Genomic DNA, 17,673 nt, shown 5'->3' on the forward strand with positions numbered 1-17,673 from the left:
AAAAAAGTACAGAGCCTCTTCATTTATCAGGTATTCCCTGGCTCAGGCTATTTCACTCATACCTTTTAAGGACTCGGGCAGATAAACTCTGGTGGATCTGTCTGTGTCTGCTGAGATGTTCTAGCCCTCCTTGCTCCACGGCGCTGTTTATTCTCACCCTGTGCCAGCAGGCATTGTTGCTGCACAGAGCAGGGAGAGCTAAATGTGGGCCAGGCTTCAGGCAGCCACTTCAGTAGCAATGCTTCTGACCTCTGATATTAATAAAAAGTCAGCTCTGTGCTTGCAGGATCTTCACCATATCAAAAGTGTGGATTTTTACCCCATGAGGGAATTAGTTAGGAAGACCCTTATTTCCTCATGCTTGAAAAATAAGCATAGAACTTGATACTTGAAAGTGGCCCCAAAATTAAGAAAGTTGTCATTGGTATCCTGAGAAAACCCTCACAATACTCACTTTAGTAGCCTTAAGAAGTGACAATAAGAACATTGTATCCAGTGTACAGATAGCCATTTAGTATCCTCTATGAGGCAGATAAAGAAGAATTTCAAATACTGCCATTTGTATCCAGCACACTGTCCAAAATGGATGTGGGGTGAATTAGTACAAACTGGAATAAGGAGTGAATGAATACAAACTGTTTTGCAGATGAAACTAGGTTAATGACGCTCTATGCACTCAGAATCCATCCCCCCCGCCCTGACCTTCTGAATTACAAATAACTTGAGAGCAAATTATATGTTTCTTTTCTTTAGACAATACACCAGAGTTCTTTAATCCATCACTGGAATATGAAATACAAGAACCAAACCCTTTGTTTACTTCCAACTTCTGAAATTACAGGGAAATCAATAAAATGGTGCAGGGAGTTATGTTAATGTAGAATTTGACCCCCTGCTGCTTTACTCATCTCTGATGTAAATTCATTATGGCCATGGATTTATATTGGGGCTGACTTTGTCCAAGATATCTGAAAATGTAAATGTATAGCCATATGTACTATACTGCATTGTAACATTTCCCATCAGCTTCAGTCTCGGGAGAGAAGCATTGAATCAAGCTGATTTCTTCCAAGGCAAACCACAGAAACAGCATTGCATAAAATTGTTAGCCCTCTCATTGAGCTGAGGGGAAAGAGAAGATCATGTCTCACTTGAAACTTTAATTACTTGATGAAAATTGTTTTAATTACAAAGTTAGGAAATGAAAACAAAAAATCATACATATTTTCCCCCACCCAGACTTTGGGTTTTATCTTGTGAGAAGCTTAAAGTATCCAGAATTAAGTAGTTATGCTATGAAGTGCTATGTAGAGCAAGCTGTAACAATTTCCAGTGGTTTCCCTTGACTTAGCAGGTCAGAAGCTGAATCTGACTTTAATGATGCTTGGGATCCATCAGACTGGTTGTACAGTCTGGGAAACCTGCTTGTTCACAATTACTTTTCCAGTTTTGCTTTATTCTTGCCAGGACAGACCTACTGCAAGAAATGCTGCAAAGAACCCTCCAATATTATAAACTATTTCTGGTCCTAGCTAAAATCAGAAACACAGAAGTATGTCTTTGAGATATACCTTAGGGGTGACTTTTATTTTTTTTTAAGTGCTGACAAAATGTTGAGCTGGATTTAGGTAATTTTTTCCACTTAATTGATCCTAATAATGTTCAGCATGAAGCTATTGCTTTTCTTTGGAAATATGTTAGACCAGCTTCTTATGGAATAAAATTGGAAATGTTCATGTATTCAAGTGTTCAAAATTAAGATTACCTTTACACTTGGACTCTAACTGTAGAAGTCTTCCTTGACTGCCCAAGGAATGGTCAGGATGTATGTTTAAAGAAACTAATAAATCCATAAAATCATCAGTAATCACATCAGACCTTGAATTTTTGTCAGTTTCTGCTTGGTTTAAGACACAAGTCTTTGTGTCATTTGGCATCATTCACTCTAAAGACAAGAAGCACATTAAAATCAGATTACTACATAGTGGGAATTTATGCCAGTGCTACAACTAAATAGCCACAAAGAAAGTGATTGTAGCCTGCTGCTTATTTTTAGAGTGCCAAATGGCACAAAAGACAATGTGCCAAAAAAATATTGTAATGTAAGAACAGAGGGGATGGAAAAATTTCATAAGCATTTTACCAATAATTGCAAGAGTGACTGAAAAATTATGCAATGGTCCCTCTAAAAGGCATTGAATGCACTGAATTAAGATTAAATACTTGCTGTGTGTCCTGCTCTGATTCAAATGGTTACCCTAATTAAAAGATTTGATCTGTCACACACTGAAGACCTTTAGTTCCCACCTGAATAATTGTCCTTTAGGTCTGATCCAAAGCCCAGTGTCAAGGGAGGTTCTGATCAGGCAGTGTTTAACCCTAATCAGGAATGAATGATACACATTCTGCAGATTATAACAAAAGAGGTCTATCTCCACCAAAAAGAAGTATATAATTGTCTGAGTTATAGGGTTAACCTTTGGAGACAACACTTTGGAGAGGAAATCCCAGAATAATACCTCAGGACAGATAGTCATTCAGGAATGTCTTCCTCCCTAACAAAAAGCAGTTTAGGCCATGATCTTGTCCAGGAAGATCAAACAACAAAAGGAGTATAACCATCTCTTGCATCCATTGGATGTTTTTCTCAAAATGATTTTTATAAGTTCACAAACAGTTATGACAATACTCTGGGCAACCCCAATAAAGAAGCAAGGTGATAGATACACAACAGCCTGCTCTATCCTGCCCCTCCTATGACTCAGTTTGAAATTACAGTTCTGCCAAAAACAACCCCCACCAACTAAACAAACAAAAAAACCCTCCTTGCACTTTGTTTTTCTATTAGCAGTTTTGAAACAAGAAAACTCTTCTGCCACTGATTTGCATTTCATGCCGGACAGTAGCCAGTGGGGCTGTTGTGCAACAGTATCGCTGATGGGATATCACTGGTCCCTATTTCAAAGCAATGCTTATGTGACAGGGTGACCTTTAGAAGTTGCATGAAGAACATCATTCAAGGATGTCACCATGTGTGCCTGAATAGAGCGATTTGTGAAACATAAATGTTGAGACAGAACAATGTGACAGATTCAGCCACTTCAGACCACATTACCTTTGAGAAGAACAATACCCCTCTGAAGATAAAGGAGAAAAATTTGAGTTCTTAACATAAATTACACTTTGAAAGCTTAGGAAAAAGCCAACAATCTGCAAGGAAAATAGAGTCACTTTGTATTTTACTTGGTAGCGAATATGCTACAAGGTTATTTTTAAATCCTGATATGTCTAAAATTTATAAAAGCTGCAGAAATTTGCAGCATTTGGAGCTTATGAAGACAAATGAAGGGAACAAGCAATGATTTGTTTAAAATGCAAATACTTGTTTGTACCAGTGCAGGTGTGGGTTTTTTTTCCATTTTGTAATCTCAAAGACAGATTAGGTGGGTCTCAGAGCAAAGTTAGTTTGGCTACAGGACATAATAATCCTTTGCCTGATAATCCAGTCTCTTCAGTACATTGCCAATGAAACAGTGCGTGTCTCCTTTCCGCAATACCTCTGTCAGACAAATACAGTATTATGATTAACCAGCATTCTTTTATGCTGCTTTCTCTTTCTTGCTCTGCATCTGAGTAAAGAGGAAAATGTCTGGGACTGGCACAGTGGCAGAACTGTTCAAGCGCCAGCTTCTTTGGCAGACAAGCATCCCTGGAAGTAAGAAAGCTTTGGTTTCAGTCTGAAAGCATAGGATTTAGCCATCCTTTTTGGTGTGAAACTTGGGAAATCTGTGAACCATTCATTCATACCCCTTTACTATTCCACCTGATAGCAGTTTTTCCTCCTAAAGGACATGGAGCAGGAAAGGATTTTTAAGGTAGACCTGCTCTGATTTTTCACAGCCTGCATTTAAGTGTCTTATCAGTTGAGGTTTCATGCCCAATACCTCCAATCACATGGCGGACAACCCTTACAAAACCTTACATCAGTACAAGCAAATCCAAAAATGTCCTAATAGGTAGGTCTGCCCAAATTGGCCCTTATGTCCTCATGCACTGTGTGAAATGGAATCAATTAATTAGTTGGTTGTTTTAAGACAATTCCAGCTGAGAGAATGTCTGTAGGCCTTGCAGTTGAAAAAAAAAAAAACCAAAACAAAAAAAAACCTCTTGTTAAACCATTTATTTTCTTATGTTTCCACCTCTTTTCCTGAGTCCTATGAAACAGACACTATTTCAGACTTTTTGAGTACTCAGCACTTGCCTGACAGGAGAACGTGCAGACAAACAAGGCCGTTCTGGCTCGGCAAGCCAATTAGTTCATTATGAGAGTCCGTTTGTTTCCATTACTGATCATAGAATGGAACAAGTATGTTTGATTTTCTTATAAACATCACCATAATACTAGACAGGGAGCCCAAACCATTTGCTTCAAGGTAGACACTGTGGCATTCTTTTCTGCTCAGTAAATGGAAAGCAGCAACGCTGCAGATGCTGGGATGGATTCCTCTGTCTACTCCAGTGCAGGGGAGAATTATAGCATTTCCATTGAAAATGAGCAATATATCCTTTCTACTTTGTCCTTGGGTTAAACAATGTATAAAACAGGGCTGGAATACACAATAAATAGATGTATTTACTATAGTATAAATGTAAAAACAGTTTTTTAAGTAGCCATCCTGTAAAGCAAATTGCAGAAACCAGGTCAGAGCAAGGGAGCATAGGCTTTGTACAGTTAAAAGCCAATTAAAAGCATCAGAAAGAGCCAATTTAGCTTCATCAGACTTTGGATTCAGTGAAAGCTAGAGGCAAGGCTTCCTTCTTCTCAGTGCTTTAGCCTTTACCAGATTCACTTTAAATAACAACAAAACCTGTTTGCTTGACTCATTGTGTTTGTGATCAGATTCTCATGGATCAAAGCTCCTGGACTTTGTTTCCCAAGCCATCATCAAGCGCCTGCTGGAGGATCATGAGTCACCTCTCTGTGGACTATTGCCCTTTCTGAGGCAGAACCAGACAAGTTCAAGATGTTCTTTAATTTCTAACCATTTAGTCACATCTCTGCAAATGGGATATGTGAGTCTGTTACTAATGCAATAGCTGGACATTTGCTTTGTCCAAAGTGGAAAAGCTTGTGGTTTTTGAGGATACTATTAGGAGATTTTTTTTCCTTTTGCCATAGAAATGTGGTTAAGTCATGATCACAGCGCTTGCACAAATGCAAAGCCAAAAGCGGTCAGCTTCTCAGGTCATAGCACTCAGCAACAAATGCCCATTCACCTCACTGAAACTGGGATTATGTCCTATAAGATATCTGTCATCCTTCCAGCCTACAATGGCCATATTTGTTTTCCCTTGAACACCTTTGGGCTCATGTACCACACTTACAGGTCCTTTGAGACTAAAAGGTGATTTTCCTTTCAGCTTTCCCTATTGGTCTGCTTACATACAGCTGCTAGTCTGCTTAGGAAATAGGAAATAATTCAAAACCAGCATATGACAAAGATTGTGTTGCCTTTTCTTCTTTTCTTTGCTTTTTAGGCTGGCCCGAAGAAATGCTACCCACAGCAAAATCCTTAAAAATGTGAATGAGCAGTAAACAGCATAAATGCAAAGTTATTCAGGCTTTCAAACATTAAACTTTTATATTTTGTACAATGAATCAGAGGTTGACACAGCTCCCAACAAACCATTGCAATAACTGCCACAGAAGTGAAGGGCTATATAGTCACCATATTTAGGGCTTTGTTCAGAAAAAGATGTTGCATTGCCATAGGTGAATACTGTTGAGTTCTAATATTTTTTAAAGTCTTTGGCTAATACATATGTTTAGGTATCAATAAGAAAAGCTGGCTAAGGCATGTACGTGACTGTTTTACCACAAGTCTAGAAGCAGGCAAGTCAGCTTTTTTATAACCTTAATATTCCTATATGTTGCTTGCCAGTGCTTTAGCACAAATCAGCTTTCCAAAGGATTTTGGAGCTAACGGTTAATCTTTATGAGCAATGCAAAATGCATTATGTTATAACATGCTGACACACAGATCTACATCTGAGCACAGAGGGGGTGTCTTGAACAGACTAAGTCTTCCCAGATGTAAGTTTCCTTTGGAAACCTATTTAATACTTTCATTCTGCCAAAGGCCGCGACGATTTTCATTGCAGGTCTCCTAGCTTATTTCTTAATTCATTTAACAATGTCCAGAAAGTTAGAAAGAAATATGTATATCATTATATCCAGATGTCTTCAATTTTTTGTCTCTTTTCTTTCTGTTAAATGATGCCATCTACTGTAGAATAACTGAATGGCAACCTTGTAAAAATGCAGACATCTGCTTTATTTCCTTATTACTGTAAAATTATGTCAGTCATTTTGTGACACATTTTACATTTCCATTATTTTAATTGATATTGTTGACTAAAATGGGGAAAGGTGAGTATTCTCAGTGTGAAAAATTGGTCACTGAGAAAAGCCTCTGCTTCAGAAAAGAGCAGCTGTGTCTTGAAAAACAGAATCTTTTTTGACCAGCAGTGCGAAAATATGGGAAAGTTGGCCCTTTTCTGCTCCCCATTCGAGCTGTCCTCTTCACTGTAAGGCAGCAGGATCACATAACAAAAGAAATCAATGAAGATGAAGTAGGGATGAAGAAAAAACTGACATATGAAAATGCAAATTCTTGGATATGAATTTCCTAGTGAATAAGAGCCTCGCTGTCTTAAACTCATAGCTAAAAAAAACTGTGGTTTTGAAAGGATAGAGAGCGATATGGAGAGCTGAAAATCTGAATATGAAACATAATCAACCATATCTTACGGGTACAGAAGTGTGTGTACACTATGCATTTTTTATATGTGTATGCAGTTCATATAGCTGTACATTATATGTGCACACAGTAACAGTGTTAATTAATCCTGTTAATTAGTTAATCTTTTAGATCTGTATCATGGTATTTTTATTTAACAATTATGTTTAACTGTGTTTTGCACTAAACTAAAGAAAAATCATCTCTCCATCGTTATGTTTGTAAATGAGAAGGATGTTTAAACCTGTGGTGCTGGGAAGTGCTTTAGCAGAGTGACAGCTGAGTACATCGCTCTCGTGTGAAGTGGATCTATGCCCACCCATGCTTTCTAGGGTGTACCCAGCCAGCTCCTTTTAGGCGGATAACAAGCTCTAACCTCCCCAGTAGCTTTGACAGTGTTCTGCCTCACAGAGTATACTGTTTTTGAGGTTGTCTTGTATACAGCAAACCACTTGTACACTGAGCTACTCAGCTTTTGCCACTTTGTAATTCAGGTTTGTTCAGGAGTCATTAGAGAGACTATAAAAAAGATTTCATTCATAACATTGTACTTCTCATTTTTAAAATACATTTCAACCTTGTTGTTTGTCAGAAACATTTCTCATTATTCTTGTCAAGGCTGGGCAGTTTGTTTTTTTCCTAAGTGCCTGCAGTGAAATCCTGGTTTGTTGAGGGATTAAAAAGTTTCTCACAGAAATGGGCAGCAATTAATTAAGCAGAGAATCAGCTTATTTACCTGGGATTCACTGACATGACTCTGCAGTTTGAAAGCTGGGAAGCAAAGCAACTTCTTTAGTAACTAAATGTAGCTTGGCAGACTAAGAAAGGATGTCTGGATCCTCTTCAGAGGTAGTGGCTGTTAGGTGGTGTCCCCTGAAGCAGCATCTGATGCTGTGACTCTATGTCATGGTGAGTGTGAGGAAGATGCTGTCCTGGAAATAAACACTTCTCAGCCTCTCCTCTGCAGGATCTGAAGTTTCTGGTAAGGCCCAAAAGCTGGAAAAGTGAAAAGAAAAGGAAAAAGTTAATTTCTAAGTGATAAAAAATGTCTGAGGGGGATTAGTTTTCATATGCTGCTGGAATGTTTTAGATTTTAAGATTTTTTTGTTTTGTCAAAGGAAGGTAAAATACTTGCTCCCAACCCAATATCAGGCTCAAAAAAAAAAAAAAAATTGGCTTGAAAAGGATTTTTTAAACTTTTTGCATCTTGTTGTTGTCCTAATCAAGCTGGTGGTCAAAACCATGTCTTAACCATAAGTAGTGTCAGCCTTTACAAGTCTTCTATAATTGAAGTGCAGAAATAACATAAGTTGGTGTATGCAGAAAACCTGTAGTGGGATTGAAATTGAGAAAAGAAACCTCCTGTCCCATGCAGTGCCCTGCTCTGAGATACCCATTCTAGTTTTCCACTCATTGAACCAGGAGGTCTTGGTTGTATTCCCCATTGCCCTGACAGAGCTCATAAAAGGAGGTGATTCATTTCATGGGTGACGTAGAAGAAAATGTCAGGTTAATATGGACAAGGAAAAGCAGCTGAGTGAGATACTGGGAAGGAGCAGAGTCTGAATTTGAATACATTTGAATACATGGCAGTAAAGAAGGTGAACTGTTCAGGTACAAAAGACAAGGATTCAGGGAATATGAAAAGTGAATTTACACGTTATGGGAAAGATGAAACCAAATAGAGAAGAAGGGACTGAAGCAGAAGCAGCATGAGAAGAGAGGAAACATGTCCATGTGTGTACCCTGCAAAAGAGCATGAGTGTGGGTATCGAAACAGATACCCACAAATATAGAGAGGAAAAAAACTAAAGAATGCAAAGAGAAAAAATGAGACCAGTGTGCTAACACAGTAGTGGAAAAGAGAAAAAAACAGAGATGTGAGAAGAGAAACTGCATAACCCATAGGGACAGACTGCACTATAAATTTGGACTTAGTCTGGTACTACATAATTATGACCATTACAACAATTTGATGGTATTCAGAATTTTCTGTCTGGAGCTAGGGGTAATTTTCATGTCAGATATTTGAATTACATCTTTTGGCTTTTTTTTTTTTTCTTTTTGAAAGGTGATGTGTAGTAGGTAACTTATCCTGAAGTTTTAAGGATGATGTAGGTACACAAATAGCTCTTCCTCCAGAATTTTGTGTTTGTAAACTGAATTATTTATGGAAAAAATCTTATCCATTATTCAAGACATTCACTAGTACTTATATTTGCAATCTGAAACTTCTAACAACTTCTACAAAACTTACAAGGAGCTTGTCTAGCTTTTTAGTGTTATTTTTGTATCGGTTTCTTAAATGACCAGGCTTTCTGGATCTTGTTTCTCTAAGAAAGTACAAACCCAAAATTTAGTATTTGAAGCTGGTTTTCATCAATCTCTTCAAATTATTTATCTACCACAAATTTGATCAGTAGAATAACTGTTGGAAGGAATTCACAAAGTAGTGAATATTACAGATGAACAATGTTTTTTCTGAAAATACAGACACTTTTAACATTTGAGCATGCCAGATGACACATTATTTGCAAAACATTTGGGCAATTAATGTGAACATTCTTTTTGATCTATCACATACGTTGGCTTTCAAAAGACGCTTTGAAAACATTTGGTGCTAGCTATTAACGCAAGATGCTAGTGACAAGAGTGTGCTGGACAGACGGCTTATTCCGCATCCATGTGTAAGTGCTCATGTTGGCACATGGAGGCCAAGGACACACTTGTTTGAGAGATTTGGCACATTTCCTCTTTAGCTGCAGCAGAGAATTCACTTGCTAATTACACAGTAACTCAGTCTGACACTAAAATTACTCGAGATAGAAGATTATCACAGATTTAATTGGGTTTTGGATCAGCTCCAGGAGGTTTCCATTTATGTCTATTTATAGATTCAGAGCAGACTCTGCAATTAATGTAACAGATTCTCCCAGTGCCTGAAGAGAAGTGTTTAGCCTTTTACTTCATGTGCATAAACTATATTATAGTAGAAAACAAACCAGACTATCCAACAGATTTCATGTTGTTCATCTTTGATTTGGAAAACACATTTGAAATAATATTGAACACTCTTTTGTCTTTCTTTGCAGCCGCAGGATGTACCCATCTTGGACAGGTTTATGCCGACAGGGATGTTTGGAAACCAGAGCCATGCCAAATCTGTGTGTGCGACTCGGGATCTGTTCTCTGCGATGACATCATCTGTGACGATCAAGAGCTGGACTGTCCCAACCCAGAGATTCCCTTTGGAGAGTGCTGTCCAGTTTGTCCACAAACAACACCACAACCTACAAGAGTAAGTTTGTTCTCCATATCGTTACTTTGGTGTTGGTGCTTTCTGGATCCATGTCAACCTCAATTCATTTTCTTTTAGAAGCTCTTAAAACACTTTTCTTTTAAATGCAGAGCTTGTCACTTTCTGCCTCTAGGCACATATTTAGGATGGGAAAATTTTGCCAAATCCAATAAAAAAAACAGCTTGAACTTCAAGAGAGTTTTATCTTTTTTGTTAAATTCAAGAATACTTCTGTATTCTCTCAGAGAATTGATACCAGATCTGATAAAATACTTGTTAGTCCTTTGGGCTATGCAGCTGAAAGCATGAACTCCTTCAACCCCATTTTGCATAGACAACAGGCACAGGTAAATAGAAAGGGACAGAGGGTAACAATTAGCCATTACATTTTTCATTTTATGGGGAAGCATAGGAATAATGCAAACAGCTTATTTATTGGAGGCATGCACAATCTATACCCATGAAACTAATGCCAACAGAGAGTTTAAGAAAGTTAGACAATTTTCACAGCATGCTGCAAGTCTGCATCTCTTATCAACTGAATTCTACATCATCAGAGTAAATTTGCTTTTGCAGAGTTATTGCTGACTTAATACCCTTTAAGGGAAAGGTGATTCAAGCCCTACATCCCTAATTTATCATCATCTTGTCTAGACACTAACATTGTCTAAACAAGTTTCAGCACCTTAACCTCAGGAAAATCAAGAATGTTAGTGCATGCCAAGTCCCCTACTTAAACTGCTTCAGTGAGTGAACCAGCTGTTACTGTGCTTTAAGGTTATCTGAACATTTCATCCTAAAGATCCGTAAGATTCTGTTAAATTACATACATTTCCACAGACACCTTGAAGATTCTTATCCAGAAGAAAAGAGAGTGAGAGAGCTGTGTATATGGAAGAGAAAGGGAGAAGATGTATTTCTGCAGCTCTATAGTATATCTGCTTAAACATGAAATGTCATATACAAGTACATCACCAAGTGTTAGTTGCAACAGGCTAGTGCAACTGTCCTGCTTCCAGGATTACCTGAGCTATTTCACCGAACACTTTTAGTGGTGTAAACAAGCGGTACATGCAAGCATGCTGGAGATTTAAGCACAGCTCCCTCTCTTACTGAGTCTAGAGACTCTTTTTATCAGTTCTGTGGTTCCTGGTAATAAAGGACATATGGACTACTTCCTCCAGCCTCTGTCTTTGATATATAAGGGTTTTATCAGCCCACTAGAATCTGTCCTGCTGACCTTGGATGGTATACGGGAAATGCCACCTTGAAAGATCCAAGAGAGTTTCAGCTGAATATTCTTTGCTACACACTAGCAGCTGAATATGTAAAAACTGTTCTGAACTATTAATTGAGAATCCGGATAGTAACATGTAACTGAATTATTAATTGAAAAATAAATAAATTGGATGAGTAAATCTGAGACATTAAATTTAGCTACATTATCACACTTAAGGTGCTGGACTTAACATGCTGTTCTTTACACACAGTGGACTTCTGTCCCCGTTGTACTTAATGACAAAGCTCTACTGACTTAATTAGTGCTGTGTTTTTGCCTGCAGGAGGGATGTAGCTTTATGGATGAAATGTGAAAATGCAGATGAAAGACTGACCAAAAACCTCACAGCTTTTAAATATACTGAATAAGTGGAATTCATTTGATAAAACTAGATTCTAATGTTTGAATATTTTTTCCTCTTATATAGATATAGATTCAGTTTCCAGCTTTATTTTTATTTTCTTTCTTAAATTAATTATTTTCCTTTTTTTTTTCTAGCCTCCTGGAGTAGACAGACAAGGCCCCAGAGGAGACCCTGTAAGTACAGCTTTTTTTTTTTTTCTCCAAGGAAGCTAACAAAATCTAGAGCCAATCCCCGTAGTGCTGTATATCTCCTTCAAGCTGCTGAGATACCCAGCTTTCACTGATGTCTGCACTGTCTGCAGGACTGTGGCATATAGTTATTTGGAAGTAGCCCTTTAGCTTCAACAAAAATATCAAAAATTTAAACCGGAAAAAGAGAGAGAGAAAGAGAGTTTAGTCCAAACTGTACTATATGTGTTATTTTTTGTTAAATTTCTTCCTAGTAGGAAAAAAATTAATCTATGGATTGCACTAGCAGTATTAATTTTAGACTCAGGAATTGACCTGTTTAATATTTCTAATATGTTTGATCAAATATCAGCCTCAATAAGGCTCCAGCAACTAAGAAGTGTTTCTGTGTATGGATTTTGTCTACGACTTTCCTGGATGTTCAGTTGTGGTCTTAGTTATGTTTAAGAGTTTCCCACCACAATCTCACAGACCCTGTTACAAATGGAAGGATTTGTCCTGCGATGCCCTTGCAGTTGGAGGCAAGTGCTGACATCTGCATCTGCTCTGTTTGTGTATCTGCAGGGTCCTCCTGGGGTTCCAGGCAGAAGCGGTGCCCCTGGCCCTCCAGGACAACCAGGGAGTCCTGGATCTCCTGGCCCTCCCGGGATCTGCCAGTCATGTCCCAGTATAAGTGGAGGCGTAAGTCATCTTTATATTCAGCTTCTATCTCATAAGTACCTCACAAGTATCCAAAGCAATACTGTAGGCACCTCACACCTTCATGTGCACTCTGCTTTCAATGGCATCTGTCTCTCATTTGGGCCTTTGAGAAACACAACCGAGTGGTAGGTGGGTTTTTGTTGTTTTGGAGTTTTGTCCACAGACTTTGGCTGGAATGAAATTAAATCTCTTTCTTATCTTATTTTTTAAAACTTTTCAAGCCAGATCTGATGAAGGACTTACAGAACTCAGAAATAATCTGTTCAGAAAGAAAGTGTGCAGGAGGAAGTATTTCACCTCAAACTTAACAATTAGGGAACTCTCTCTTACTTTCCTATATTTTATCCAATGCGTGTTTAATAAAGAAACATTCCCAGCAGGCTAGACTTAAATGCAGGTCCTCTGCTTGCAGGGAAGTGCTGTGTAAGTACTGTTTGTCATGCTTCCTCTTTATTTCTGGCCCACTGAATCTTGAATTCTCCTCTGGTGAGTTGGGCAGGCTCAGTAAGAGAGTTAGTTTTAACTAAAGTTTCTGTGCAGCTGGATTTGCTAAGGGACCTGAGCCACAGCCAGCACTTTGTTAAGAGATGACATTTTTTCCCATGCAGTCAAGCAAGCCTCGCTTTACAAGACAGGCTTGCTTCAGCACTAAACTCTTAAAAATCATATGTTAAAACAATTACGCCTTTTGAACATAGGCCAACGTTTATAGTTTCCATGTGTGCTTCCCACTCCCAGGTAAGCCAAAAACAGGGAAGATGTCTTGGTTTTACTTAATTCTGAAAAGGGTTGTATCTGAAGGACTGAACTTCTGGGAGAAGTACCCATGGATCAGTTAACCAGTCTCAGTGGACATCACAATAACATACCAAGAGAGCTACTGGGTTTGGTTTGGCAGATACAGACACTGGAGAGGATGACAGGACAAATTAGTCACCCACTCCAACGCTGTATGTGGATGTGCTGTTAAATCCTGACTAGAGGGCTGATATCAGCAGAGCTGAATCCACAGTGGTTTGTGTTATCAGGCAGAACACTGCATGTATTCAACATTTACTGCTCAACGACCTATGTGCCAATAAAGTGCATTAATGCCATGTAATTCAACAGTTTGCTGACATACGCATATTAAGAGGCTTACATGGGGATTCCTTGAAAAAACTGTCTGTAGAATTTATAGTTTTCCCTTTTTAAACAGCATTTTATGGAAATGGGTATGTCAAAGGTGCTATCTGCTCCCAGAAGGGCCCACGGGACATGTTTTCCCTCCATGTCTTGGGCTGGACTTCCATTTGTTTAAAGATAATTGTCAAAAGCATTGAGGCTTGGCTGTTTGGGCTCAAAAGTGATGATTTTATTTGCATTATTTGGAGTGACATAGTGAACGGAAAGGGAGAAAGAGAAAGATGGAAAATGGCATTAGGGAAAAACTGTCATAGTCATTTTTCTGAGATGTGTAAATTCCCAAGTAAAAGGTAAAAAAAAAAATATTTGTAAATCAGAGAAGGACAGACTTACACATAGGTAAGAGATTTTTTGCTACAAAATACTTTGAAATGAGACATTCATTAATCACAGGTAAAAGAAATGAGGACACTAATAATAAACTGTTAAACTGTTGCATTCTAGTGCAACAGAAAATATTTCATCAGCTTCCTTGAGTGACAAGGCCAACAGAGAAGAGGCTGATTAAGAAAATGGGGAGAAGGCTTAAAAGGAGGCAAATAAGAATGTGAAGAGGAGCAGAAAATGTCATTCTTTTGGCTCAGCTGGGGCCCAGCTGTCAAGATGAAAACTAGATGGGCACAGTGCAGGGGGCTAACATTCCCATGACCGCGAAAGAAAGATATTGGCTGCGCTTCTTTTATGGCCAATTTTAAAATATGGCAGTTATATGCCAAACAAGTGCTACTAAATAGATACAAATGAGTTATTTCCATACATTTGCCATAGCAGTGTAAGAAAAACCTCTTGGATTTGTAGCAATCACCTTTTTTTTTTCTTTTTTTTTTTTTCTTTCTGTTTTTCTTCTATTTCTTTTACAGAGTTTTTCTCCACAGTATGACTCCTATGATGTGAAGGCTGGCTCAGCTGGTCTCGGTTACCCACAGCCCATTGTAAGATGATAAAGCCTTTTTTCTGTCCTTTCTTTTCTTTAAAGAACAAATTTTCTACTCGTAGATTATACCTTGGATGTGTATGTATCCTGATTTTAATTTAGCAAGATAAATTTGAATTTAATTGTTGCCTGCAAGTGGAATGTGATGTAAAGCAGCGTTTTTCTCGGCAGTATTATTCTAGAAAGTAACTATAGATTGTCTGGGGTTTTTTTACTTTTCTATCTCTTTCTTCCTTTTCTCATGTTCCTTTTCCTAATCTCTCTCTGATTCATCTTCTTACACTACCTAAACATTTATCCCTTTCTCCCTTGCATATCCTCCTCATTTATCTGATTTGGTATTCTTCTACTAATTGCTTCCCTCCCTTACACCACTTTTTTACCTCTCCCACTGTCCCTAATCTTCCTTTATACATTCAGTAGCATTCTGTCCTTACTCAGTATGGTATTCCATACTTGTTCACTTTTCCACAACTCAAATTTGCCTAACAAGAAGTGAGTAAACCCCTTCTATAACCTTTTCTTTCATCCCAGAAGCAGTCAAAGGCTTTTCACTTTTTCTTTTTAAGATTATCTTTTTTTTACCCACAGCTATTCACACTGTGTGCTAAGGATGCTGTATCTGCCTGCTAGGTCTAGCCCAAGCTTTTCACAGTTTTTTTAGTGAGATAAAGCATGGATTGCCTGAAAGAGTTATGCATGAGCTATGCTTCCCGTATAAAATAAACTTAAATGTTGCACCTCATGATTTTCCTTTTAGGCACTAGGATTTAGAGATATTCACCACCGATGACATGGAGTGTTCTTTATTGAGGCAATCTGCTATATAGAGGATGTGGTGAATTGCTATTATTTGTAATTGGCTGCTGCTTCATTACACATAATCATTATTTTCAGTCCAATGCTGCATAACAAGGTTTGGTTTCCATGAGTTGTCACATACCAAGGCAGTTCCAAGCAAACATGTTATTTCTCAGGGTTCCATCAGATCATCTTGTGAAATAAATTTTACTAATCATGACAGCTGTTTTTCCTGAAACATAGTTCATTTTTTTCTCACTTTTATTTTCATCTGTTTATTTCTACCTTGTTCATTTGTTAGTGTGACCATCCATGCATTGGTCTTCTTCAACCATTTGTTTTTGTATTTGTTTATTCATTTATTTGTTTTCAGCTCTCCACTGCTTTTTGCCCACAGCTTCTCATATCATCTACATTTTGCTACTTGGTGTCTTAATTATGGGATGTGCTGAACCAGACAGATAGCTGAGATGCCTTTCAGTTAACAAACATAGTTACTCCCCTCTATTTTGGCATTTTTCCCCGAGGTGCTTAGTGATTTCTTGTTCTCTGATCCCTGGACTTGGGTTAATGAAATAATAATTTAATTGTGCACCCTAGAATGTCTTCAGCCAGAATTATCTGTATACCTTCAGGTCACGTGTTCTTTTATATTGGATCATGCAATACATGACTGCAAAACCAGTACCAGAGCAGTTACAGGCAGATGTGACTAAACTCACTAGAACTAAATAATGTTTGTCACTAACATTACATAGATCAATTTATTTCTTAATTTATAAATTTAATTTATCAATTTTCAACTTAAATTTTCAATTCAAATAAATATCCAAACTGAAATAATTTGGAAGAGTAATAAAATAAAAAATGCCAGCTATAGCATAAACATTTGTCCATGGGTGGTTACCGTGCCTGATATTTCCTCAGTCACACATCTCTCCACTACTGTCTTTCCAGTGGCTTTCCACTGCTTGTAGACTGATTTTGTACTTAATATCTCAGTTTCTCTTTGCTTGTTCATCTAACCTCCACATATTGTCTTTGTCTCTTTCCACCAGTGCACATATTCCAACTAAAATATGTTCATTTGTTCACAGTCTGGAGACGCTGGCAGCAAGCAAATGCCATACCTAACTATCAGTTTATCTCCTCAGTGTGCAGCTTGGAAAAAAAATAATGTCTTGTTTGTTTTTAGCCATAAATCTAATCAATTGATTGCAACTGATGCATTGATGGTTCCAATTCATACTAAATCTGAACTTATTTTGTACCAAATGAGTTCTAACAATTAGCAGTGAGGGACTGCTCGTTGTATTCACACATTGAAGGCAACCTGATTTACCCAGACACTGACTGCTCTGCCACTTGGTGTGCTTCTTGTCTTAGAAAACAGCAAATATTACAATGATTATCTTTTTTAGGCAAAATACAGTCAGTGAACTAATATTAACAAAGTGTATGTGTAGGATAGTAGTATATTATAGTATGTATACCAGTATAGTATAGCTATACTATTTATCTTTATTCATCTCAAAATTATGTTCCTGTTAAATCTATAAAACACAACCTGTTCTGACACCATATGACAATATCCCATGAAACGCATTATGTGCAGTATTAAGCTATGGGATTTACTGCCAGTCCTGGAGCACACAGTGATTCTCATGTAATTCATATACTGCAATTGTTTTGGCTATCAAACCCATGAAGACTTCATCAAAAGCTTTTTTTTAAAGAACCACATATGGCTGCAGTAAATCACTGTGCTAATTTTCAAATGTTTTCTGTTTTGCAGTATCAAATGCTTTTGTGATTCATAGAATCATAGAATGGTTTGGGTTGGAAGGGACCTTAAAGATCATCTAGTTCCAACCCCCCTGTCATCAGCAGGGACACCTTCCACTAGATCAGGTTGCTCAAAGCCTCATCCAGCCTGGCCTTAAATACTTCCAGGGAGGGGGCATCCACAACTTCCTTGGGCAACCTGTTCCAGCTACAGAAGTAGAGATATTAGCACTCTTCCCAAATTGAAAATTTACTTAATAATATTTTACTCCCTCTTCACAGAATAACAGAATAGTTAAGGTCGGAAGGGACCTCTGAAGGTCATCCAGTACAACCC

General features: G+C 37.9%; 1 long non-coding RNA gene across 1 annotated transcript in view; it reads left to right on the forward strand.

The window, feature by feature from the left end:
• LOC104525438 (uncharacterized) overlaps window positions 1-9,971 on the forward strand; it is an 18,083-nt gene extending 8,112 nt beyond the window's left edge. Inside the window, exons 2-3 of the long non-coding RNA XR_728021.1 lie at window positions 9,662-9,670; window positions 9,899-9,971. This is a non-coding gene — a long non-coding RNA (uncharacterized LOC104525438). The remainder of the gene's footprint in view (window positions 1-9,661; window positions 9,671-9,898) is intronic.
• The last annotated feature ends 7,702 nt before the right edge of the window (window positions 9,972-17,673 follow it).

Source organism: Antrostomus carolinensis, unplaced genomic scaffold (genome assembly GCF_000700745.2).
Source record: "Antrostomus carolinensis isolate BGI_N321 unplaced genomic scaffold, ASM70074v2 scaffold25765, whole genome shotgun sequence".
Lineage (NCBI taxonomy): Eukaryota > Metazoa > Chordata > Aves > Caprimulgiformes > Caprimulgidae > Antrostomus > Antrostomus carolinensis.